Source organism: Otolemur garnettii, unplaced genomic scaffold (assembly GCF_000181295.1).
Source record: "Otolemur garnettii isolate 467f Iridium unplaced genomic scaffold, OtoGar3 scaffold00030, whole genome shotgun sequence".
NCBI classification, from domain to species: domain Eukaryota; kingdom Metazoa; phylum Chordata; class Mammalia; order Primates; family Galagidae; genus Otolemur; species Otolemur garnettii.
This window is the reverse complement of record NW_003852425.1, coordinates 9,054,529-9,080,389: the sequence shown is the minus strand read 5'-3', so window position 1 is coordinate 9,080,389 and position 25,861 is coordinate 9,054,529. Positions and strand designations below refer to the sequence as shown.

Genomic DNA, 25,861 nt, shown 5'->3' with positions numbered 1-25,861 from the left:
TATATTTTATTTATTTGGGTCACTGTTTTTTCAAACAGCAGAGTCTTTTCCCAAATATTTGATGAGACTTATTTTTACATTAATATTTTAACAGCTGCATGAAGGTATAATTAACACACAATACATCGCATATGTTAAAATGTGTAATCTGATAGTTGTAATATATGCACGCCCACGGAACCATCGTTATATTAAAGAAAATAAAAATAACCATTATAGGCCCATCCCCTAATTTTTCTTCATGCCCATTTTCTCAGTAACTTTTGTTTAAGAACGAGATACCATAAAGTCAGTTGGGAGCTGTGGGTGGGGTGCAGGGGTGTACTGAATAATGGTCCTCAACATGTGATGACTGGGTAGTGACTATACCAGTTACATATTGCTGCATCATAAATTATCACAACATTAAGAGATTGAAATAACATACATGTATTATCTCACAGTTTTTCTGGGCATGATTTCTAGCTCAGAGTCTCTCAGAGGTTAAAATCAAGTTGTTCTTAGGGGATTCAGATGTCTCAAAGTTCCACAGGGCTGGCGGGGGGAGGAGCCTCTTCCAAGCTTATTCACGTCACTGTTGGCAAGTGTCATGTTCTTGGTGGCTGTGTTGGTCAGACACAGCACTTTCTTGCCATTCAAACCTCTTCTCAGAGCGGCTCAAAACACGACAATTGGTTTCCCTCAGAGAGAGTGAAGGAGAAGAAGGTCCCTAAGCCAGAGCCACTGTCTTTTTGTAACCTAGACTTGGAAATGGTATCTATAGTACCTGCCATGCTCCATCTATTGGAAGTAAATCACTAAATCAAAGCAACAGTCAAAGAAAGACGTTAGTCAAGGGCCCAGAGGCTAGGAGGCGGGTTACTGGAGGCCGTGTTAGAGGATACCTGCCACAGGGATGAAACCATTTTCTTGGAGAATCATCAAATATCAGCAAATATAGGCTTTTCTTCTTCTTTTCCCCCCTTTTTGACCTGAATTTACTTTGGGAAAGGCAATTTTCTTATACTAAACAAAGAAATCAGACAATCTCTGGGAGGTGTCACTGTGGCACATGGAGGAGGGAAGGGGTGAATGTGGCAGAGACACCAAGCAGAGGCTTTGAAAAGGAAGTTCCACATGAAGTCTTTACTCTTACTCAGTAAAACATCCTTGCAAGTCTTTGAAGGCTTTTAAGCATTAAAATAGTATGCTCAGAATTCTGGTTTAAAATGATCGCTCTGACAGTTGTACCAATGAAACAAAAAATATTTGGAGATGTGGGACCATTTCTGCTTCTATTGAAATAGAATGGCGGCAGTGATTATGAAAGATTGGGTGAGTTCTTAGCATGGGGGGCAATTGATTGCCATAGCAACTATATAGATTAGAGGTGGGGAATAAGAGATCATATATTTTCTTAGTTGTCTCTGCTTCTGAGTGACTCTACTGTTGCTAGTTAGAAGACATAATAGTACAAGACCTTAGGCTTCAATCTAAGCTACTAAGAATGCCTAAATACTAATTTTTTGCCAGTGTTTTATTGCAGAAGTTCTCAACTGTGAAGTATTGACATGTTGGCGTATTTCTGTAATTGTGAGATATATAAAATTATTTATTAATAATAGCTAGAACTACACTCTGGAGATTATTCATTCCTTTAAAATTCTGTCAGGCTTACGGGATCTCTATAATAACACTTTCATTTAGTAGAACACGTTTCTTGAATGGTATTTCATTGACAAAATTATAAGCGGCATGCCAAAAACTGAGGCAGAAGCCAGAATCTATATTCTGTTTGTGGCAATCTATAGTAGTTTCTGCAACTAGAGCTCAAAGTGGAAAAGAGGGTCCTACTATTCTTCAAATAGAGATAGGCGAAGATGCTCGTGTGAATGTGGGCAACCCTCCCCCTGTCACTGTTTGCCCCAAGGTCAAGCCGGCACAAGAAACACAGGTAGTGATTTGCAGCACCTGGAGGGCTACGCTTTCCCTCCCTGCGCCAGCTCTCCCACATACACAATTAGCTTCTGGAGGTCTAAAAAGTAATTTTAAAAGGAAAGAGAGGAAAAACGGGTAGAGGCTATATTACATCTTACAAAGAATCTTGAAAAAAAATCAATTTCTATTGACTAGAAGGGAAAATTCTCAAAGATCTGAAGTGGCCCTGTTTTCCAAACAGACTGAGGATAATAGCACTGTTGAGAAATACGCCATCCAGCCAGAGTGGGTAGGAGAAAACCTTCTCACATTCCAGCCCAGTCGCATTAGGTACTTGTGAAAGCCTGCCACAGATCGGAAACCAGGTTAGGCACAAAGCTTGTCACGGTGCCATCCAGCTGAAGAACAGTGAGCGGATTCCACTAGCCACAAATGGATGGGGGACACAGGACCCTTGGGAAAATCTATCTATTAACAAAGGCCAGTCCTGTACAGAGACCTTTTCAATGCATGACAAGGGAAGAAAACTTTCAAATAATCTCTAAATTATTGCCAGGCAAGAAGAATGATACATCACTCCAAATATCTAAAAGAAAATAAGTTTTAAAAAATTATTTACTGCAGGAACTCATCAGAAGATACAGAAAACTGTTAGGTATAATTGATAGGATGTAAGTTAGAATAGTCATAGTCACAAAATAGGAGATAAAAGCAACAAGAAAAGAAAATTCAGAGGAAAAAAAGATGTGAAATGAGGAAGGATGAGATGAGAACCAAAAGCGCCAGGTAAAAGAGTCAGACCTAATAAATGCAGCTAAAAAAAAAAAAAAATGAAAAGATATTACTAAAAACTAATCAGTGACATGGATTACCAATTTGAGAAGATTTCCGAACTTCAGAGGACTAAGGAAACTAAAAATAAAGAAAGAAGAGATAATTAAAATAGAATAAAAAAATATTTAACCCAATAATTATCAACTTAAAAACCCAGACAAATTGGAGCAGAAGCAGGATTCATACATGTGACTGCAGAAAACTTAGGTTGCTGAAAGAAAACCTAAGTATATCTACTAAAGTGACTGAATATAATAGTTAAAAATGGAATACTAAAAAAAAAAATAAACTGAGGACAAAAGCAAAATTGTACAAATATTGAGACAGAAAATAAGCAAATATAAGTTTACTTGTGTAAAAATAAGAAAAGTGAGCCTTAGATCTCTTCTTTGCAATGTAAGAGATAAGAGAAGTGGGTTTTTTGCTCTAAGAAGTTTTAGATTTTCATGTAGTTGGCATAAATTACTCCTTCTCTTATGCTTTCTATGAAGTACTTAAGAGATTAAGAATGGAGGTAACTCCAAGTTTAGTGGTACATTTTAAACAACAAGAACAACAACAAACAGAACAAGAAACAAACACGGTATTGAGAGGAAGCCATTCAACTCTCCGTTCTTTGAGGGCACCCACGTGCTATCCAGTTGCAGAAACCAACATCGCATTAGTGCTTCTGTAAAGTCTAGCAGTGAACACTGAATCAAACGAAACAAAAATTTCAGTCTAAATAATTGTTTTAAATTTTGCTACAAAATTGAATAAAAATGGAATGTTACTTAAACAGAAAAGATGAATGACTAAAATAATTCAATAATATTAATGTGGTTCTTAACATATACATTATAGTTTTAAAAGCTGAGAGAATGAAAGGGAAGGAAGGAGAAATATGTGACATTCCTCCTATTACACGGAGTGAGATGATCAGCAAAAAGATAATGAGGCAAAATATAGATTTTATTATTGATTTTTGACAATTTTCAATATACAAAGTTTTATGGGGAAAGGTGAGTATAATTATTGTAAGCATTAAAAACAGGCTACATGCCTTCTAAATTGTTAGGGTAAGTCAAAATAGGAAAAATATATTTTAAGTAGAAATAAATTCACAGTAAAAATAAGAAATGTAAAACATAGTAAATGAAACAAAAGGATAGAAGACAAAAGATATAAATTGTGACAATAGAAGTAAATGTCATTAATTCTCTAGAAGCCAAAAGAAAAGTTAAGGTAAATGCAGCTTTTAAAAAATTTTAATTAAGCAGATGATATTAAACTTATAAGCTTATAAAGGGAATACAAATGATTATTAGGAGATTCAAAACCTCAAAATGCTAGGAGATATAATACCATTTTCAGACAAAGTAGAATTTAAGGCAAAGTCAATAAACAGTTCAGAGGGTAATTTTATGTTGACAAAGGTGCATTTGGCACCACATGCATTCTGAGTTGATTCTCTCCATCCACGTTGAAAATGACTTGAAGGGTAATACGCCAAATTTAACAATTATCCCACGGAGATGTGATCATAGGCAATTTGTACTTTCATGATATATGCTGTTATATATTGATGCCCATGAAGTTTCAGAAAGAAAAAAAAAAAAAGGAATGAAAAAAAGAAAACCATCTACAAGATAAAAGAAATACAGATGATTTTTATCCTCTAATTCTGAAAAAAAAATGGTTGTTTTTAGTTAATGTCTCTGTATCATTTAATATGTCTTACCACTCCTTGTAAATAATTACTTTTCTGTTCCCTGAGATATTTTTATTTTCAACTTGTCCTTATAAATATGTGGATTTTATTGATGCCTTTCTTGGTTCCACCTCTAAAACTACTTGCTGAAATCTCTACCCAAATGTCTGAGTGAGACAAAACACTCAGTGTATCTAAGACTGAAGTAATTTTCTTTCATTGATGGCACTATTATCTATGGAGCCCCTATTATCTGCTCATTTCTGTATCAGATTCCGGGACTACAAAGCACATTCTTACTTTTAAATACCTTAGTATCTAATGGCTTCTTTTAAAATATGTTCCTTTTTCTTGTTCCCTATTTGGGTAAAAACATATCAACCTATCAATTACCGAGGCTGAACATCGCTGGCAGGTGTTCATTCATTTATGTAATCTTGGTTATATTTTAACTCTGTTTTCCATCTGGCTTTTATCCACATAGCTGCGTGGACCTGTATTTTCAGGGTTTTTCCTGGTTCTCTTCCTTTCTGTAGCCTTCTCTCTATTCAGGTTTTACCTCCCTGACCTGTGCCCACTAAATTACCCTATTGCCTCTAATTATCTGCATTTGGGGTTCATTCTGTAAATTATTGCCAGTTTATCCATGCTAAAGTGAAATCCTTGGATTCACCTTCACTCTTGCAGTCTTAGCACAAATTCAGGTAAACTGCGGGGATTAATCAAAACATTCAATAACTAAAGGATATGAGCACCAACTAATCAAAACAGTTTCAGGGTCTAACCAATCAGAACAAATGCCAGATGAAAACAGAACTCTGCATGTGCTCACTCCACCCCGTCATCAGATGTGCTCCTGGGGCAGAGACTACAGTGTGTTCATCACAACTGTGATTGTATGTGTCCTGAACATAAAGCTGGGCCACCTTCTCAGTTCCATTAGTTCTCATCAGTGGGAGAAGTCTGAGCCTCCTGGGCTGAGTTGGTTGAGGACTTGGAAGGCCTAGGGGAGGATAGAGCTGTAAGTGAAGGACACCAGGTCCCTAAAGGTCCCCATAGGAGGTCATCTTAGAAGCAGTACCACATTTGGCTGTGATGGAACAAAAATAAATGCTTATTGTGACAAGCCACTACTAATTCAGGATTAATCTGTCTCTGGAGCTGGCATTGCCCCGCTATGTCATCCTTCCCTCTGTTTCTCTGGATCTATCAGTGTTAGATAAGAGAAGCATATACTTCTATTTTCCATCTATTCTTTAAACTCAAAATTCTTGAGAGCAAGAATATTCTCTTTTCTCTCTAGAACCTAGCATATATGCCTGAAATTAAATACGCCCTGAAAATAGGCCTTTTAAACGTTTCTTTTGAGAATGTATCCTGTTATTTTACAAGTTATTTCAAGAGCTCTAAACTTTGATGGCACTTCTTTGCTTGAAAAAGGAAATTCAAAGTCTTAGCCTGGTTTTCAAGAATTATCATTTTCCAGCCACAGCCTCGATACTTCACCTAAGCTCTCTCATCCATTGCCTCAGTCTTCTACCATTATTTTTAATTGAACTCTCTCAATCCTCTCCCTTAATAATTTTGTTTATACTGTTCCTTTCATATAAAATGACTTTTCTGTGTTGGAAATCGATTTTTCCTTAAGTCACACTAAAGTCATTTTAACTTAAGTCACACTATCAAGTCAACATTTCCTAAGTTTTTCCAGTAACAAGCATTCTTTCCCTTCTAAAAGGTCTTATAGCCTGTAATTTACCAATAACATTTACTATTTATTATTAATGCCATTGGTACCTATGAACAGCACTTATTACATATTTGGTGTTTTGAAAGCAAAATAAAAAACTAACATATTTCTATGTGTGCTGTTTTTCTAAATAGAATAAGAAATATAACTATCTCTTTATACTTAGCAGTTTATTTAAGAGAAAATTTGTTTACAATTGATAGAATATCAGAAGTTTCACCTACTATTTTTGTTGACTGTGGCTAAAGAGCTCAGCATGGTTTAGCAAAATAAAACAAAACAAAACAAAAAACCCAACACCATAAACCCTGATTTAGTTTAGATTGATCTTTCATATCTCACTTCTAAAGTAAAGCTGCCTACTGAATCTTGACTTTAAAATATAACCTGGCATGATCTCTACAATTGTAACAGAGTAGCAGTTGTACATCTTGCCTCAAACATATTCCATACACTTAAAATAAATACAATAAAATATTGTCTTAATTGATTTTATAACAAGCATTTCAGATAAATATGATAATAATTAGATATTTGATGGGAAAATGTATTTTGTATCACAGACAGCTGATATAATTTTTCACTAGCTGGTTGGTTAATCTCTTTTAGTGCCTTAGTTTCACCCCAATACCCCTCTCAACTTTGAACAACACAACACAGTGGACTTTTATTTGAATAACCCATCCAGATCGTTTAAATTTCCTTGGGATTGATTTTGTAGCATCTGAAGTGCAGGTAGCAGTTTGTTCTGTGTGTGCAGAAAAATCCTGAATTGATTTTAAATGAACCAGGTCAGTGCAGATCAATTTAGGCCATGGTGACCCATGAGGAGATGCAAATTAGGATTCTCCTACTGAGACCCAAAATAGATTTCATCAAATACTCTCTGAGCAGATTCTGAAAATAAATCTTAAGAAGGACAGCCATAAAATTGTCAATATATAGCAATGTGAATAAAAAGGAATGAAAGAAAGAGTCAGGGATGAAATATATTTCCAAAGAATTTCACAATGTATAGCCCCATGTTTTTATTCTCTTAAGTTAATGAGCTTAGGGGTAAAGACGGTATTGGAAGAACAGATAAAAAGGCAGGCTGCCAACTCATTGGGTAAAATGTGTTTGTCGTCCATAATTGCCCCACATGAGTGATCAGAGGAATTTCTGTTCCTGATCTAAAGCAAAAGCACTGTAGGTGAATGTGCACATAAACTATTTTCAGTGTGTGAGGTGCTTAAGAGCAAGCTTTGATAAACAATCTAGTGCAAATGTCTTATGATGATAGAATGATTTTTCTTTCTGGGGGATGCCTAGTAGTGGGATTGTGGTATCAAATGGGAGGTCTAACTTGAGTTCTTTTAGTATTTCCCATTACTTCTTTCCAAAGAGGCTGTAATAGTTTGCAGTCCCACCAACAGTGTAAAGATGTTCCTCTCTCCCACATCCACACCTGCATCTGCAACTTTGGGACTTTGGGATATGGGCTGTTCTCACTGGGGTTAGGTGAGAGCTCAGGGTGGTTTTGATTTGCATTTCTCTGATGATTAGGAATGATGAGCACATTTCCAAATGTTTGTTAACCATTCGTCTGTCTTCATCAGAGAAGGTTCTGTTCATGTCTCTTGCCCAGTGATAGATGGGATTGTTTGCTCTTTTTTTGTTGTTGTTGATTAAGTTATCTGTAGATCTTAATCATCAAGCCTTTGTCAGATTCATAACATGCAAATATCTTTTTCCATTTTGAAAGTTGGCTATTTGTTTTAGTTGTTAGACAGCCTTCATAATGGGACAAGATATTTACAGAGGCCCATATATAAGAAAAACTCAATTTAATTCAAATTGGGGGGAAGGGGAATGGAAGAGAAAGGGGAGGATGGGAGGAGATCCGTGTGTTCCCAGTTAATTGAAACATTGTAGGGATGTATGGCACATCTTTTGGGTGTGGGACACAACTACAAGAGGGACTCTACTTAACAAATGCAAATACTTTAACCTAGTTATTTGTACCCTCACATTAACCTGAAATAAAAATAAATAAATAAATATAATGTGATCTATAAGAGAGGGAGAGAAAGAGAGAGAAAGCTTTTGAGTGAAGTACCTGGAAAACCACAAAGTCGTGCTAATTCATGAAGCAACGGTGCCAGATGCTGGATGAAGCTGGCTGTATTTGAAAGTTACACTGTTATCACATGGTGATTACTTCATTGACATCATGAAGATCATTACCGTGCCTTGTTAACAATTTCATCATCAAAACAATTCAAGGAAAGTGATGTGGAAAGTGACTTTATAACATTCTACTCAGGATATTTCCCAACAGCGTGATGACTTCTCCCCTGTGTTCTGTTACCAGAAAGAAGTGAATTCCCCATTCTTAGAAACTCAGAGGCAAGAGACCTGACTTTACATCTCGGCTGTATACCTTCAGAACTTGCCAAGACATCAAGGTGTTTATAAAGGGCAAATTGAATTGATTGGCAGACACATTTTCAGTTTGGGTGGAACTAGCAATTACCTGGCGTAAGGATTCCTACTTTATGGATTTCCTGGCTCTGCTACTAACGAGCTGGTTATAAACCTTGGTTACCTCATCTGAATTGTCCTTCTTACTCAGTCTGTTCAGCTCGTCTACTATTTCATTTTTAAACACCAAGTCTCAGTTTTAATACAAAGCAAAGAAACGAAGGCCAATGCTGTATAACAAACACCATAGGCAGTGACATAGACACGGAATATTACTAGGCCTGCAAAAAGACATTAGAAAAGGATGAAAAAATATCAGTTCACTGAGAATGAGAAACAATCCTAAGTGTGTAACTTAAAAACTATGCTTGATTATTCATGAAGCAAAAAATAATAAAACTGAATAGAGAAATAGACATAGCCATAATTATCTTCGGGTATTTGAACAACCCTCTCTTAGCAATTAATATAACAAGTAGGCAGAAAATCCATAAGACTATAGAAGCCTGAAACCAATTTTATGTTATAAACATTTATAGGACATTTTGACAAACATCAACAGAATACAAATTATTTTCAAGTACACATAAGATATTTACCTAGTAAGATACTTTTCTCAGCCATAAATCAAATCATAGCATATTTAAAGGAGTTTTAGAAATTCAAAATTTATTTCAATATCATTAAAAAAATCTTAAACTAAAAAAAAGCTGGGGATGACAATATGTGCTTGTCATCCCAGGTATTCGGGAGGCCGGTGTAGAAGGATTTCTTGAGCAAAGGAGTTTAAGGCTATAGTTTGCCACACTGATACCTGTGACTAGACAATGTACTCCATTGTGGGTAACATAGTAAAATCCTGTATCTAAGGAAAAAGACAGATGGAAAGAAAGGAAGGATAGAAGGAAGGAAGGAAGGAAGGGGGAAAGGAAGGAAAGAAGGATCAGAAGACATCTGGAAAACCTCAAGAAGCTTGGAAGTAAATGGCACACCTCTAAACAACCCACAAATCAAAGAGGAATCACTGGGAAAGTCAGAAAATATTTTAAATTAAAAGAAAATAAAAACACATTTGGGGGGATACAGGTAAAGCAGCACTTAGAGGAAAATGTGTAACATTAAAAGTTCATATTAGAAAAAAAAAAGCTCAAATCAGTGATCTAAGATTCTACTTTAAAAGACTGGTAAAGAAAAGCAAACAACCCTTTGAAGCAAAGGGAAGAATAATAGGTATCGATGCACTAATCGATGAAACTACAAGGGAAGAAACAATAAAGTAAATGATAACCAAATGCTTATTTTTTATAAGGACCAATAAAAATGATAAATCTCTACCCATATTTAAGCCCCCAAGAAGATATAAATTATCAGTCTAATAATGAAAGAAGGAACATCTTTACAGAACTTACGATATTAAAAGGACAATAATAAAATATTACAAACAATTTAGCACTCATAAGTTCAACTATATAGATGCAATGGGCAAATCCAAAGTTCATTCAAGAGGAAATAGGTACGACGTGACTACTGTAATAAATGTTAAAGGAACAGAATTCATAGTCAAAATCTATCTGAGAAAAAATATGCCAAGCCTCATGTGTACACTGATTAATTCTCCTAAACTTTTAAGGAAGATACAATGTTAATTCTACAAAAACTCCTTACAAACTCTTATCAGGAGGCTGGTGCTTCCCTAATATGTAAGCCAGAAAAAAGGTATTACAAGAAAAAAATACTAACCAACAATTCTCATAACATAGAAAACTTATAAACACATTGATAGCAACTCAAATTTAGCAACATAGAGGAAGGATAACAAATTATGAGAAAGTGGGGTTTATTACAGGAATGCAAGACTATTTTAACATTGAAAATTCATTCAATTAACCACATCACTAAACTAAAGAAAGAAAATCTTCAGAGGTTTATTTCAACAGATAAAGAATAAGCCTTTAACAAATCAATATTTATTCATAATAAAAACTCTTTGAAAACTAGGAATAAAAGGAACTTCCTCAACCTGATAAAGGGCATCTGTGAAAATCTACAGTTTACCTTCTGCATAATGGTTAAAGATGAATGCTTGTCCTAAGATCAGAAACGAAGTGAGGACATTTGTTCTTACCACTTCTATTCAACCCGAGTCCCAGGCCAGTATAATAAATTTTGCTAAGCATAGGAAATCAAAGGCATACAGATTTAAAAGGAAAAAAGTTTTCTTTGTTTGCAGTAGGTAAAATTATCTGTTAAAAATCCTTTGAACTTTACAAAATAAAAATCTATAGAAAAAGAAGCTACAAAGTTTAGTTCATAAGAACTAATAAGTTAGTTTAGCAAGATTACATGATAAAGGAGTTACTTGTAGTATTTGTAACTCTATATACTGGCAATGAATATTTAGAAATAAAAATTAAAGAGATATATAATAACAAGAAAACAGGAAATACATATAAATCTGAAAACTACACACAGAAGATTGTAAAACACTAATAAAAGAAATTAAAAAATTAAATAAAAAGAGAAATACACAGTGTTGGGAATTTGTGGAGTACATATTATGAAGACGCCAGTACCTTTCAAATTGATTTTGAGATGCAATATAAGCACAATGAAAATCTTGAAGGCTCTTCTATAACCGTAAATTAGCTGATCTTAGAATTTATATGGGAAAGCAAGCAACTATGATAACAAAAGCAACTCTGAAAAATAAAAATACTACCCAGTTTCAAAAATCAGGGAGCTACAGTAAATGAGCGAGTGAGAGTGTGGTGCCGGCATCAAGACTGGCAAAAAGATCAATCAGACAGAAAAAGATTCCAGAAATACACCCACTTGTGTAAAGTGAATTGTATGTGGGCAAAGGTACAAATGCAATTACACTGGATTAGTCTTTTAAAGTGATAATACGGGGACAGTTGGCCGTCCATCGGCAAAGATAAAAAAGAACTTTGGTATATAATTTCCATAAGATAAAAAATTAACTAAAAATAGATAATAGACTTAAATGTAAGACCTAAAGTTTGAACACTTCTATAAGAAAATGGGAGAAATTCCTTTTTGAGTTAGGCAAGATTTCTTAGCTATACAAAAAGCAGCACCCACTACATTAAGAAATAAAACTTTTCCTTTGTGAAATATCATGCTGAGAGACTAGGAGAGAGAAAATATTCGAAAAGCAAAAAATCTCTGACAAAAGAATTAGATCCACTATTTTTAAGAAAAAACCTCAAATCTCATTAATTAAAGAAGCTCAATAGACAGTGGACAAATTATTTTTTAAAAAGATAATGAAAAAGAGAAGATGTATAGATGCTGCATGAGTGCATGAAAATTTGCTCTATATGATTAGTCATTCATCAAAGGAGATTTAAAACCACAAGGAGATACTACTACATATCTGTAAGAATGGCTACAATTCAGAAGACCAAAAATTGAATTACAACAAAGATGTTTGTATCAGAATATTTACTGTAGCCCAATTCATAATTGCTAGGTCATGGAAGAAGCCCAAGTGCCCATCGACCCATGAATGGATCAATCAATTGTGGTACATGTACATCATGGAATATTATGCAGCCCTAAAGAAAGATGGAGACTTTACCTCCTTCGTGTTTATATGGATGGAATTAGAAAATGTTCTTCTTAGCAAAGTATCTCAAGAATGGAAGAAAAAGTATCCAATGTACACAGCCCTATTTTGAAACTAATTCATAGCTTTCATAGGAATGTCATAACCTAATTATAGCCTTAGAATATGGGAAGGGGATGGGAGAGGGGCAGATGGGGAGAGGAAGGGTGATTGGTGTGGTCACCTCTATGGTTTATCTTATGAGGGTACAAGTGAATCTTTCTAAAAGGAGAGTATGAATGTCTTAACTCAATAACTAAGAAAATGACATGAAAGTTATGTTAACCAGTTTAATGAGAGTATTTCAAAATGTATATGAAAACAGCACACTGTACTCCATTATTGCATTAATGTACACACTTACACTATAAGAAATTTTAAAAAAATAAAATAATGGCTACAATTAACAAACAAAACCCCCATATACTGGAAATACCAAGTGCTGGCAAACAGGACTCTCATGTTCATGATGCGAAGGTAAAATGTTATAGCAACATTAAAAAACACTTCGGCTGTTTTTTCCTAAAGTTAAACGTGCATTTACCATATAATCCAAAATTTTATCTATAAGTGTTTATTTAGGTGAAATAAAAAGAATACATTGTTATTCAAAAGCTTTTATTTAATAAATGTTTATGGTGAGTATATGTAATCACAAAAAATAATTGGAAATCAAATGTCCTTGAACTGATGTATGGATAAATCTGGTATTTTTACATAATTAAATATTACTGTGTAATATAAAGAAGTGGATATTAGTATATGGATGAATCTCACATGCATTATACTAAGAGGAGAAAATCACCCAAGAACCTAGATGTTTGTTATAAGTGAAAATGAAATGCAAATAATATTTTTCTGATGGAAATGATGCTCTATATCAGAAGAAACTAGTTCTACGTGTTTAGGTCCTGTTGAATTAATCCATCTTTCAGCTGTTGATTTTATTTACTTAGTTCTCTCCGGGCATTCCATTTGGGGAATTTTGGTTGCAGGCTTATTTTCAGTTGAGGTTTTATCTCTTCTCTTCCTTTGTTCTCCTCCTCCTCTCTCTCGGCTCAACCTTCTCTTTTTCAGGCTGCCTCAGTGTTCTAGCACAAAACAGGGTCATGTGTTGGCCCCGTGGGATCCTGACCTCTAGTGACATGAGGATGTTGTAATCAGCGAGCAGGCAGGGTGCTTAGCTTGGCTCCTGGGTGAGGAGTCACAGCTGTGTCCCCTCACGTCCAGGAATGCTGCCTGACGCAGGCATAGGCCCTGGCAGCGTTCATAGCAGCAAAGATGGGGCTGACAGAAAGGATCGCAGTGAACCTGGCTAGTACCCCCAACTTTCCGTGGGCTGAGTTTATTCCCTGATACCCCCTCTCTCCCCCAGGGCAACTAAACTCATGTAAGTGTCTGGCAGCTTCTCACAACATTAAAACCCTTTCACTACTTTTCTTTTCTGGTTCTGATATACGAGTATACTTTTCTTATTTCTTTATGAATATGAATCTTTAAAATATCCTTATATCTTTCTTATGTGTTTGGAGCAGTTAGGGAACATGAAACACTCAGGGAGTGAAATCATGAATTTACTGTGCTAGCTTGGTTGGAAGCTGTTGTATATAAACAACCCTGAATAAATACTTGCTAAACTGACGTGTAAAACTGCATCAATATCAAACCTTATAGTTATATTCTTTTGAGTCCTTTTTTCCTTCTTACTTTCAGCTTTACAGGGCACCAAATCAAAAGGAATGCCTCTATTAGGGTAACAAAACTTACTTCTTCAGATCATCTCAAGGCATTTTTGAGGAGCAAAGAGCATTTGATGGCATTTTCAGAAACAGATCTAGGCACATGTCCATACCAGCCTGGTTTTTTTTTTTATAAACCTCTCTGTAGTAAATATAGATATTAGAGATTACATTTTATGCTATTGCCTTGGAAACATCAACTATCTGCTATTTTTAACTGTATAAGAAACAGTCCTTGCCCCTTGATGCTAGGCAGGGTAGAACTATCTTTAGACTACACGAACCAACTTCTGTTTGGACTGAAGCTTTTATTCTTTGATCCGTCAGCTGACTAGTGTTTCTCAATGTCAAATGCTCACAAAACCTCAAAGACACATAGCACTGAGTTGGACCTTAAAGTGCAAAATCAAAGGATGACTAATCTTAGGAGTAAGCCCTGTCTTCTACTTCATACAACAGTGAATTAAAAATATCAGAGTAAGCCTAACAGCTGTTGAAATTTAAAAATATAATTAATTAATTAGTTAATTAAAGTTTAAAAGCTCTTTCAAGAGAAGGCTAACTCACAAATATAGTAGAAATGATAGAGGTAGAGAAGTCACAACTTTGCAACCATAATAGCAATGCAAGAAATTTTCAGGCAAGAAATTTAATGGATATTAAAAGTAGTGGGTAAAGATTTAATGGGAAATGGGGTATGTAGATAACACTGGAATATTTTCCTATAAGTTAGTTAATTACTAAGGTAATATACAGCAATTTTATAGTAAAAAAATTTATTAGACATCTCTCAACCAAGTGATAAAAATTAAAATCACCAATAATCAAACAAAGTATCGCCCATTATGATTCCCTGCAGGTGGATAACCTGAGACTGATCCTGAGGAAAAGTCAAATTCAAGGTGAGTTTCATTCTGCAAAGTATTTTCCTGCAGTCAAGAAATAAAGAAAGGTTGAGGAGAAACTCCAAACCAGTGAGAAAAAGGAGAGTTGGCAATTAAATGTAATACGTGATACTGGACTAGATTGTGAACTTGGATCAAACTAGCTATAAAAGAATATGAGAACAATTAGAAAATTTTGAGTACTACTGCGAATTATAAGAGAACATTGTATCAATTTTAATTTCTTCATTTTGATCATTGTTCTGTGTTTATGTAAGAGAATGTTCTTTTTCTGATAAAATACACTGAGGTAGGACCTGTGCCTGTGGCTCAAAAGGGTAGGGCGCCAGCCCCATATGCCGGAGGTGGCGGGTTCAAATACAGCCCTGGCCCCCCCCCAAAAAAAATACACTGAGGTATTTGGAGTAAAAGGGATGATGTCCAAAATTTACTCTAAAACAGTTCAGCAAAAATGTAAATGGATGTGAAACCCGTGTGTGTGTGTGTGTGTGTGTGTGTTCAGAAGGAGGGGAATTGGAGGATAAAGTAAATGCAGCAAAATGTAAAAAAATATGAATCTGGGGAAAGGGAATATGGATATTCTTTGTAATAATCTTGCAACTTTTCCTATGTTTGAAATTGTTATCAAAGCATAAAGTTACCCCAAATTACTTACAATGAGCCAAACACTGAGTTAAATAAATTATTACTTTCATTCCAATTATTTTTAAAACACTTTTTAAAAGGATCTTTTGCTACTTTAGATACACAGACAACACACACGCAAATGCTACTGTAGGCATGCCTAATTTGATTGTGCTTTACTTTGATTCTGTTTTTAAGATATTGCAGTTTTTACAAATAAAAGATTTTTGGCAACTCTGCACTGAGCAAGTCTATCGGCACCATTTCTCCAACATTCTATGCTCACTTCTTGTCCCTGTGTCACACTCTGATAGTTCTTAAAATATTTTAAACTCTTTCATCATTCTTAAATCTGTCATGATGATCTGTGCCCAGTGATCTGTGATGTTACCATTGTAATTGTTAGAGGCACCTGGAACAGTGCCAGTGACAGATAGCAAACAATCAGTACATGTTATGCGTGCCCTGGCTGCTCTGCTGGTTGGCCATTCCCCATAGCTCTTCCTTTCCTTGGGCCTCTCTATTTCCTGAGACATAAAGATAGTAAAATTATGCTAATTAATACACTACAATGACCTCTAAGTGTACAAGTGAAAGGAACAGTCACAGATCTTTCACTTTAAACCAAAACGCTAGAAATGATTAAGCTGAGTGAGGAAGGTAAGTCGAAAAGAGAGATAAGTGAAAGTTAGGCCTCTTCCACCAAATGGTTACCCAAGCTCTGAATGCAAAAACCAAGATCTTGAAAGAAATTCAAAATGCTGCTCTGGTGGTCACATGAATGGTTAAAAGCAAAACAGCCTCGTAGCTAATGTGGAGAAAGTTTCAATGTCTAGATAGACTATCAGAGCAGACACGACATTCCTTCAAGCCAGAGCCTAATCTCATCTTGCCTCTGTTCTCCAATCACTTGGGCCTTCCTTCTGCCCCTCGCACAGGCTGAGCTGAATAACGCTCTCCTGGGGACTGTGTGCTTGCTATCTGAAATACTCATCTCCCAGTTATTCACATAACTGTCTCTTTTCATCATGCAGGTCTTAGCTCAAATGCCACCCCCTCGGAGAGGCCTTTCCTCACTTACATAAAGAAGCCATACTCTAATTTTTCATCCTAATACTTGAAATTTTCATAGCATTTTTCTTACACTGAATGTATAATTATTTGTCTTCTCCATTAAAAGAGGCATAAGAGGAGGAAACTTGTCTGTCCTTTTCAATCTTTATCAGCCGTGTACAGTGGCTGACAAATATAAATGCTTGATAAATGTTTACCAAATGAGTGAAAAATGAGCAAAAGCTACACAAGAACGATAGCCTTATAATGTTCTTCCTACCACACAGTAATATCTCGCCTTTACTGCTTGAGTCAGCATTTTCTCTTCTATGGTGGCAGCTGAAAAGTAAAGATGCTGGGAGGGAAGAGCAGGGAAAAATCCTTCAAGTCTGGACATCATGGGGCCAGACTAAGTTTGGAATCTAGACTCACAAGTGACACCACTTTGCTCCAAATGCCAGTAATTGGTAGGTGGTTGCAACTGAAGGAATGCCATAAATATAGATGCGTAAGAGTCCAGTCCTGTTAGCATGTGGTGTGACTTTCAAGCTTAAATGTATTCTCAGCTGTACCAAAAAGCCTTGGTCAGAGGATAAACAATTCTAATATTTTGAAACATCATCTTTATATAACAAGAGAAATTTGACACACACTAGGTTAATGGGAAAAATCATTTCATAAAGGAAATAAATGGAGAACATTATATTTGAATAAAAGATATAAATAGGATACTACATTATAAGTCACCACTGCGTTTGGAAAGACTTGGTAGTTAAACATATCTACCTCTATGTCTATATCTGCATCTATCTATCTGTATATACCCACACACATAGGCAGAGGATGACAAAATGTATACACATTTTAAGAAAAGAAAAAACTATGAAAATTATAATACTCAATATATAAAGATAACAAAAGACGAATACAAATCATGTTTGAGTACCTCTTGTAATTGCAGAAGTCAAGTACAATTTTAATACAGCTTTTTCCTTTCTTAAACTGTGTATACATTTTTAGGTACTTTCTGTACACACACACAGACACATACACACACCATGAATCTTATCTTTCAATCAAAAAACCTACCATAAATTTTCATTCTATAGCACACTAAACCGCATGCCTTCTAAGGACCCTGAGTAAATCAAAAGTAAAGCATACTAATTCCTCTCCAGGTAATGCTCACCCGGAAAGCCAGCTAAGGTTGGGGACTGGGCTCCTTGAGACAGTACATCCTTATAAACAGACAATTTTCCTGCAGAAAACTGACCCTATCCAACAAATCATAGCCAAGCACTTCCCAAGACCTTGGATGGATATGCAGAGTGAAAAGCTGTCTTTACTTTCTGCTCCTGCATTAGCACTCTGTCAATGAATATGCTGATAGACACAGACAGCAAAAACCGGGTCAGGAAGATGAGGCTGCTTGTAAGGCTGTCTTGGTGAAATATTGTATCAGCGAGGCATCAAACTAGAAGTTCCTCAGAATTATACTTATGTCCAGCTCCCTGTTTTTCACTGGGACCTTTACCTGACAAAACTGTCACATTCAACTTCTGAAACTATTCCATCAGTGTCATCTGTGATTGGTGGTTAACATCATATGACAAGGCAGAGTCTAAGAAAGGGTAGTTATCATAGGACTTGCCAGAGGGACAGAACCAATCAGATAGGATTGGGAGAAAGGGAGTTTACTGGGGACATTTGGCCCAAATGATAGCAAAGGCAAAGCCCCACTATAGGTCTTCTTCAAGGTAGGGGATGAGAAAAGCTGGTAGTATGGTTCAGTCCAAGTCCAGAAGCTTTAAAACCTGGAAAACAAACAATATAGCCCCCAGCAAGGCCAGCAGTACAAGTTTCACAGTCCAAAGGCTGAAGAATCTGGAGTCTGATGTCCAAGGGCAGAAGAAGAAAAGGCTCCAAATGGTGTGTGTGTGTGTGGGGGGGGGTGAAGGGAGGAAAATTCCCCACAAGCTGAACATCCCTCTTATTTTGCCCGCTTGTTCTAGCCTCCTAGCATTCTATTAGCAGATGAATGGTACCCACCTACAGTGAGGGCAGGTCTTCCTCTCCTAGTCTACTGACTGACACATCAATCTCCTCTGGAAATAACCTCACAGACACACCCAGAAACAGTGCTTCACTAGGCACCCCTCAACCTGGTCAAGTTGCCACCTAATATTGACCATTATCGTAGCCTACAGCCCAGCCACTTCACCAGCCCTAAAGTTAGGCTACGTATGAGAAGTATTTTGGTTGGGTCCAGTTTGGTAGGGGTGTAAGTGTACCAGAATATTATTTACTCTCCCTCTATAGTGTTACATTTAGTTTAAGAAACTTTTAATTTTAATTGGCTGTTTAGACTACCACCTCAGTACTTTGGTATATAAATAAACATCTTAAAGTCTGCTTTAGAAATTGACATTCCAAATAATAACACATATACACAATGAATAATCTAAGAATTTGAATTAAGTAAATAATAAGATGTGCCCAAAGCTATATCTACAAATTCACTCATCACTGCATTGTTGATAAAAGCAAATAATTTGGATGTTAAGTAAATGACCAATGGTAGATAATTGGTAAAATGAGTTATGGCTTCTGTATGCATTACGGTATTCAATACTACTAATTGGTTAGAAAAAATAATAGTTCATTTATTTATTCATCCAATATTTACTGAGTATGTATCACGCATCAGCTTCTTTCTGCTGTGGAAATGGATATGGTAATTAACAAGAAAAAAAATCTCTGCTCTTAGGACATATTAATTCCTGGGACATTTAAAGTTGAAAAAATTTTACCTGTCACAGATAACTGAAAATGGGTTAAAAATGTATATACAAAGTAAACTCAATTTGCAGATATACATATGGACACTTAAGGGAAGAGTAATATCTTGATATGCTTGCATTGCCAGTAATAATGATTTAATAAGCCTAAAACCAAAATTCAATTATTGGTATAAGTAGGTTAGGAATTGAATTAAGAAAATGATTGCACATGTGGCACCTGTGGCTCAAAGGAGTGGGACACTGGCCCTATATGCCAGAGGTGGTGGGTTCATACCCAGCCTAGGCCAAAAACTGCAAAAAAAAAAGAAAAGAAAATGATTGCAGATGATGGACAAAAGGGAAAGCCCTGTGCAAAATGTACTGCAGGAGGCCTGGTCCCTTTAAGACCCAAGGCTATCGTGCTGAAACTTCACCCTTCCCCAGCACAATTCCACTGCAAGGTCACTGAGCAGGATAGGCTGGCCCAGGCTGGGGCTGCCCTCTCAGGGAGAGGGAGTGCTTTTGGGAAGTGAGGGAATGCAGAATGTTTAAACCTCAGTAGAGACAGCAAGAGTGCTCTGGACTAGATAAAGAGAAAAAAATATCTCTTTTCTTCTGTCACCATGGTATGGTCAGAAGCTCAGTCCATCTGAGCACAAAGTTTCTTGAGTGTTAAGGGCTACTCTTGTGAATTGTGTGCATGGCCTAATTGGGGTCTTCACTGACATCCTGCTCCTGGACTGTGTTCACTGTCCAATGTTTTGTTTGTATTAAAATCATAAATAACTTAGAGCAATAATAGTAAAAGGTAAATCAGTCTAATTATTTAGACTGATTATTTAGCTGGCACTTACTAGGCACCTGCCATAATGCCTGGCTATTTTTTAATTAGTTTTAGTTTAAAACATAGATTAATTAGAGAATTCAAGCTCAGCAAGAATTATGATGTACAGATTTTGGCCCCTACTAGATGTATGAAATAAATATACAGTGAGCCTGGAGTCTTTGTCTTTGCTGAAGCCTCACAATAAGCAGCAAAGATCTATCAGCCCAGGCTATTCTTAAAACTTTAAATCTGTGCCTGTCTTTTTATTTTCCTTCATCCTCCTGTCTCAGTCAATCACTGGAAAGTTTGGGGCTGATTTCCCAACATCAATTTGTAAAACAAAAAAAGTTATGCATTTACTAAGTGATTACTGCCATTTGAATAGGAAAGGCATTTGTGTAGAGACTGGGTGTTGCCTGAGAAAAGCCAATAACTACCCTGAGATGCTTCCAAAATTATATTACCAGAGTAACAGCACTGCTGAAACAGAAGCAAGTTATATCAACACAGAAAAGTGGATCACTCTTCAATGTAGATTCATATAAACCACATTTTAAAAATATACATACATAAAACAGAATGCCAAGATACCTATTTATAAAGAGAATTAATTTTAAAACATAATCTCTTCCTATAGGCAATTCTACAGAGAAAATCAGTTTTCAAAAAATGTTTGCATATTTGGCAAAAGACAAGAGAATTAGATAGATATACAGGATTTGCTTTTCCAGTCTGACTTTTCTGTACTTCCACTGCTCAGTGACTTTCTAATAGTATAAATGGGTTTATCCACTCAGTAGAGTCAGTAACTTGACTGGAAAGGGATTTTTATGTTATGGACAATCTTCTCTTTATCATTAAGGTATATTTATTTCTATATTTCAAAGTTCATAGAGAAAGTGTGATATCTTAGCATTTCCTGAACTATTGTGTTTTGTGTTTGTATACTGGATACTGGATAAGCCACTCTCCAAAAATAGATGTGGGAAAGAACAGATCTGGAACATTATAATGATTTATATCTAAGGTTGAATTACGAAAGGGATAATTTTAAAAAGGGGATAATTTATGGCATTTCTTTTTCTCAAATTTTATGGTATATACACATATATAATGTATTATCAGCAGAAAAATAATGTATATCAGCAGAAAAATAATTTTTAAAGAAGATTGGTAGCAGACTAATACTTCCATTGACAAAACTGAAAAAAAAAAAACAAGCTTAAATAATTCATCTGGCTAACAGCATGACAGTGCTGCTAAAATAATGAAAACTGAAGAAAAGTTTTCAAGGGAAGAGAACTATGGAGAGCTAAGCTGACCCTATCCAGATACTTTTTTCCATTTAATTTGCCAATTATGAGTGTAGAAATACAAGACTAAATATCTGGGTTTTGCCAAGGTAAAGCCTATTGTTGCGAGTCAGAAAAATTAGAAGACAGAAATTAGAAAATGGGGACATAAAACTGAATAGTGAATGAGGTTCAATTTCAGCCAGCTTTTCTCTTAAGATATTTCCAAACTTTGAAGCTGTGCAGTGTGCAAAGCTATTATACTAACATAAAGGTTCTAAAAGCAAAAGCTGAGTTTCTGGCATGGTTTCAAAACTATGAAAGCACTAGTTCCAAAACTAATAAACAAAAGAGAGGACAAATACATAGAAAATCACTCATATGTTCATCATATTAATACTGTTGAAAAGAAAAGATAAAGATCTTCAAGTACATTTGAGAGCTGTATTTGCCATGAAAAAGTAACACAAACAGGCTGGATTCAGTAGTAAAAATGTACTGCCACATAGTTCTGGAGCTAGATGTCCAAGATCAAGGTGTCTGCATGACTGGCTCCTTGCAGGCTGTGAGGGAGAAATGTGTCCCAGGCTTCTCCCTAGGATTCCAGTGGTGTTCCAGTGATCTTTGGTATTGCCTGGCTTTAGCTGCATCACCCTGACAACTGCCTCCATCTGCATGTGACATGTCTTCTGTGCCTGTGTCTATTTCCAAACCCTCCTTTATTTAAACACAGCAGTCATATTGGATTAGGCACCCACCATACTTCAGTAAGATCTCATCTGGACCAATCTATCTGTCACGTCACTATTTTTTACAGGTCACATTCTGAAGTACCCGAGGGTTAGGGTTTCAATGTAATAATTTTGGGGAACACAATTTGATCCAAAATAAGAACATTCCCCTGACAAAAGATAGGTTATGTTACTTTCAAAGGGAAAAGAAATAAGCTTTACAGCTAACTCCTCAACAGGAATAATGGAACCTGGAAAACAATGGAATAACATCTTTAAGTCTTAAAAGAAAATAACTATCAAATCCATAATTGTTTTTCCCCAGTGAGAATACATTTCACATAGGAAGGTGAAATAACATCATTTCTAAATAAATAAAAGCTGAAAGATTTTATTACTAGATGTTGCTTAAAAGCTTAAAAAATTACATGAAAATTTAAAAACTACATTAACCGAGATTATAGATATAATAGTGTAAAGTGCAATGAGCTAAGGTTGTTGAAAGAGATCTGTGTAGCCTTAATTAGAAAATACTACCTTAAATAAATTTGTATCTGTAAATATAAGTGTAAAAAGAGAAGCTACCAGTTAGTTAATTTATCAGGAATAAGAATGTGACAAATAGATTAAATAGCAAATCTATTTGTGTGACCACAATATGTCATGATCATGTATGTATAATTCCAGGAATACTGGAATTTATTGTAATTGATATAGGATAAAATTTCAAGCAATACAACTTACCAGTTTAACAGAATAAAGAAAACCATATCCTCATTTTGATAGATGCATAAAATATTCGATAAATCCAAGATCCTTTCATAATAAAAAATTGGGAGGATAATGTCAGTGAGATGGCTGATTAGAAGCTCTTACCACTTGTAACTCTCACAAAAATAGCCCAGATAACAAATAAGCAACTAAATTTGGATGAAAGTAATTAAAGGAGAGCACTGGAGTCCACCGAGGGAGCAGCAGCTCCGGATAGTTACAGAGAAGGAAAGGAACCACTGGCCCCCACACCCTACCCACAGCCAGGATCAGCAGGAAGCAGGAGGAACTCCCTTCCCTGCGGAAAAGGAAAGTGAGAGGTTCCCAGCTGTCCCAGCAACATCCTGGGCCCCTGATGTAGTCGCCACTGTGGCCCCTCGCCCTCCTCACAAGTGCTAAGTCCAGCCGAGGGAGCTGCCTGGATTCCACACAGCTGCCTTTTCCCCAGAGAAGCAGCTGGCAGCATGTCCCTCCCCTGAGGCCCGCCCAGCAGCTTTGTTGCACTATCTCTGGACCAGAACTCTTTGTGGCGTGTGTCTCCCTCTGTGAGTGACCACAGCACCTTTCCATCCTTGATGCTTAGCCACCACTAAGCCGTCCCTCCCGTAAAACACCACGTGAGGTGCTTTACGCCCTGCCAGGTGCACCCAAGTGGCTGTGGGGTCGGTCCACCTGCCCATCCCGGGCATGGCTGCCCTTGCCCTCTGGGGGCCTGCGGTGAACCTGCACATGCCCTGCAGAGGAGAGGTGCCTTGGCAAAACTACCTCCTGGTCCCTTTCAGCCTCTGCTGTGGCCTGCACTACAGGACCTAAAATGAAGATTCAAGCAATTTAACTAGGCACCAGAACAAAACTTAACAACAGGGTTAAATTCACAGTATCTGCCATCCAATTAAAACATTACTAGGGGTGTAAACCATCCTATAATGAAAAGAAAAACCAATTAAAACTGATGCAATAATGCCATCTATTATAGAATTAGTAGATACAAATAGTTATAACTATACTCTATTCATGCTTGATGCTAGAGGAAAGACTGAACATATTGTATAGAGACCCAGAAGGTATAAAAAAACTCAGATCGAATATCTAGAAATAAAAAGCAAAATGTCTGATACTAAAAAGACACTTCTGGGATTAATAAAACAATAACATTTCAAAAGAAATGAATATATTTGAAGATATTTCAATAGAATTTGCACATGGAAACATAGCTCAAAAAAGAAGACTGAAAATCAAATGAGGACAGCATCAGCGCCCTGTGGAACAATTCAATTGCTGAATAGGCACTTGATTAGAGTCTCTTAAAAAATGGAGAAAGGGGGGAGGGGGAGAATTGAAAAATAATAGCCAACTTTTTTCCATAATTGCTGAACAGTTGCAAATCTTGGAAACCAATACGTTTAAGAAACCCTAAGCAAATAAACATAATAAATAAAATTTCTCCAAGGCATATAATAATCAAGTTAGTAAAAAGCAGAGATAAAGGGGAAAATATTAAAAATATCCAGGGAACACCATACACCGTGTGTACTGAGGAATAAAGAGAAAGATGACATCAGATTTCACCTACATAATACAAGACAGAAAATACTACAAGACAGAAGATAGTAACACAATATTTTAAAGTACTAAAATTTAAAAAGCCCCAAACCCTATCAATATAGAATTTTTTTACCCATAGAAAATCTCTCTCCAATTTGAAGGCAAAATAAATGCTTTTCTAGACTAACAAAGAATTCATCACCAGTAGTCTTGCATATTTTCACCGCCAGGAATTTAAAGAAGTCCCTCTGGCACAGGACAAGCACACCAGACAGAAATCTATACTAGAGGCCAGGTGTGGTGGCTCACACCTGTAATTCTAGCACTCTGGGAGGCCTAGGCAGGTGGACTGCTTGAGCTCAGGAGTTCAGGACTAACCTGAGCAAAAGCGAGACCCTGTCTCTATTAAAAATAGAAAAACTGAGGCAAGAGGACTGCTTGAGTCTGAGTTGGAGGTTGCTGTGAGCTATGACGCCTCAACACTCCACCCAGGGTGACAGTTAGAGACTCTGTCTCCAGAAAAAACAACATCTGTACTAGAAAAATAAATGAAGGGTACCAGCACTGGTAGCTACATGAATAAATGTAAAATATCTTTATTTTATTTAAATCACTTAAAAATGTAACTTACTATTTATGGTAAAAATAACATGTTGTGTGATTTATAATACATGTTCAAGTAAGATTCACGTGAAAATAAACACAGAGGCCATGAGAGGAGGAATATATCTAAGTTTTTACACTATATGCAAAGTAATGTAATATCACATCAAAGTCAAGTGTGGGGAGATATTGATGTATGCTAGGAACTATGTAGCAATATCAGACTGAGTACAGCAAAGTTAAAGCTGATAAGCCAATGAAGGAGATAAAATCAATCATAGAAGTGCTTAATTAATTCAAAATTAATTTAAAAGCACAAAAAAATAGCATAGAAAAGATGGAGACTAAGGATGTTATAATTAAATCCAGTCATATCAATAATTACATTAAATGTATACGATTGTCCACTTCAATTCAATGGTAAAGATTTGCAGATAAGCTTAAAATTAAAGACCTAAATGTAAGTTGCCTATAAGAAATGCAGCCTTAACTATTTATCATGCCAACACCAATCACGTAACATGCTAGCATTAATCAGAATAATGCTGGAGTGACCACATGAATATCTGTGTGCGGGAAAGCCCCAGAAAGGCTGCTATGGCTTGGAACAATGGTCGTGAGTGATCCTAAGGTCCAGGCAGAGGCCTTTGAGAGACAGCGGTGACAGATATAAGCCCATCAGTCGCATTGTTTCATCATTTTTGATTATT

The 25,861-nt window shown here is 36.2% G+C and overlaps 1 protein-coding gene across 1 annotated transcript in view; it reads right to left on the bottom strand.

Annotated features, from left to right (window-relative positions):
* TMEM232 (transmembrane protein 232) overlaps nt 1-25,861 on the bottom strand; it is a 183,969-nt gene that overhangs the window by 14,338 nt on the left and 143,770 nt on the right. The gene's annotated exons all lie outside the window — the stretch shown is intronic.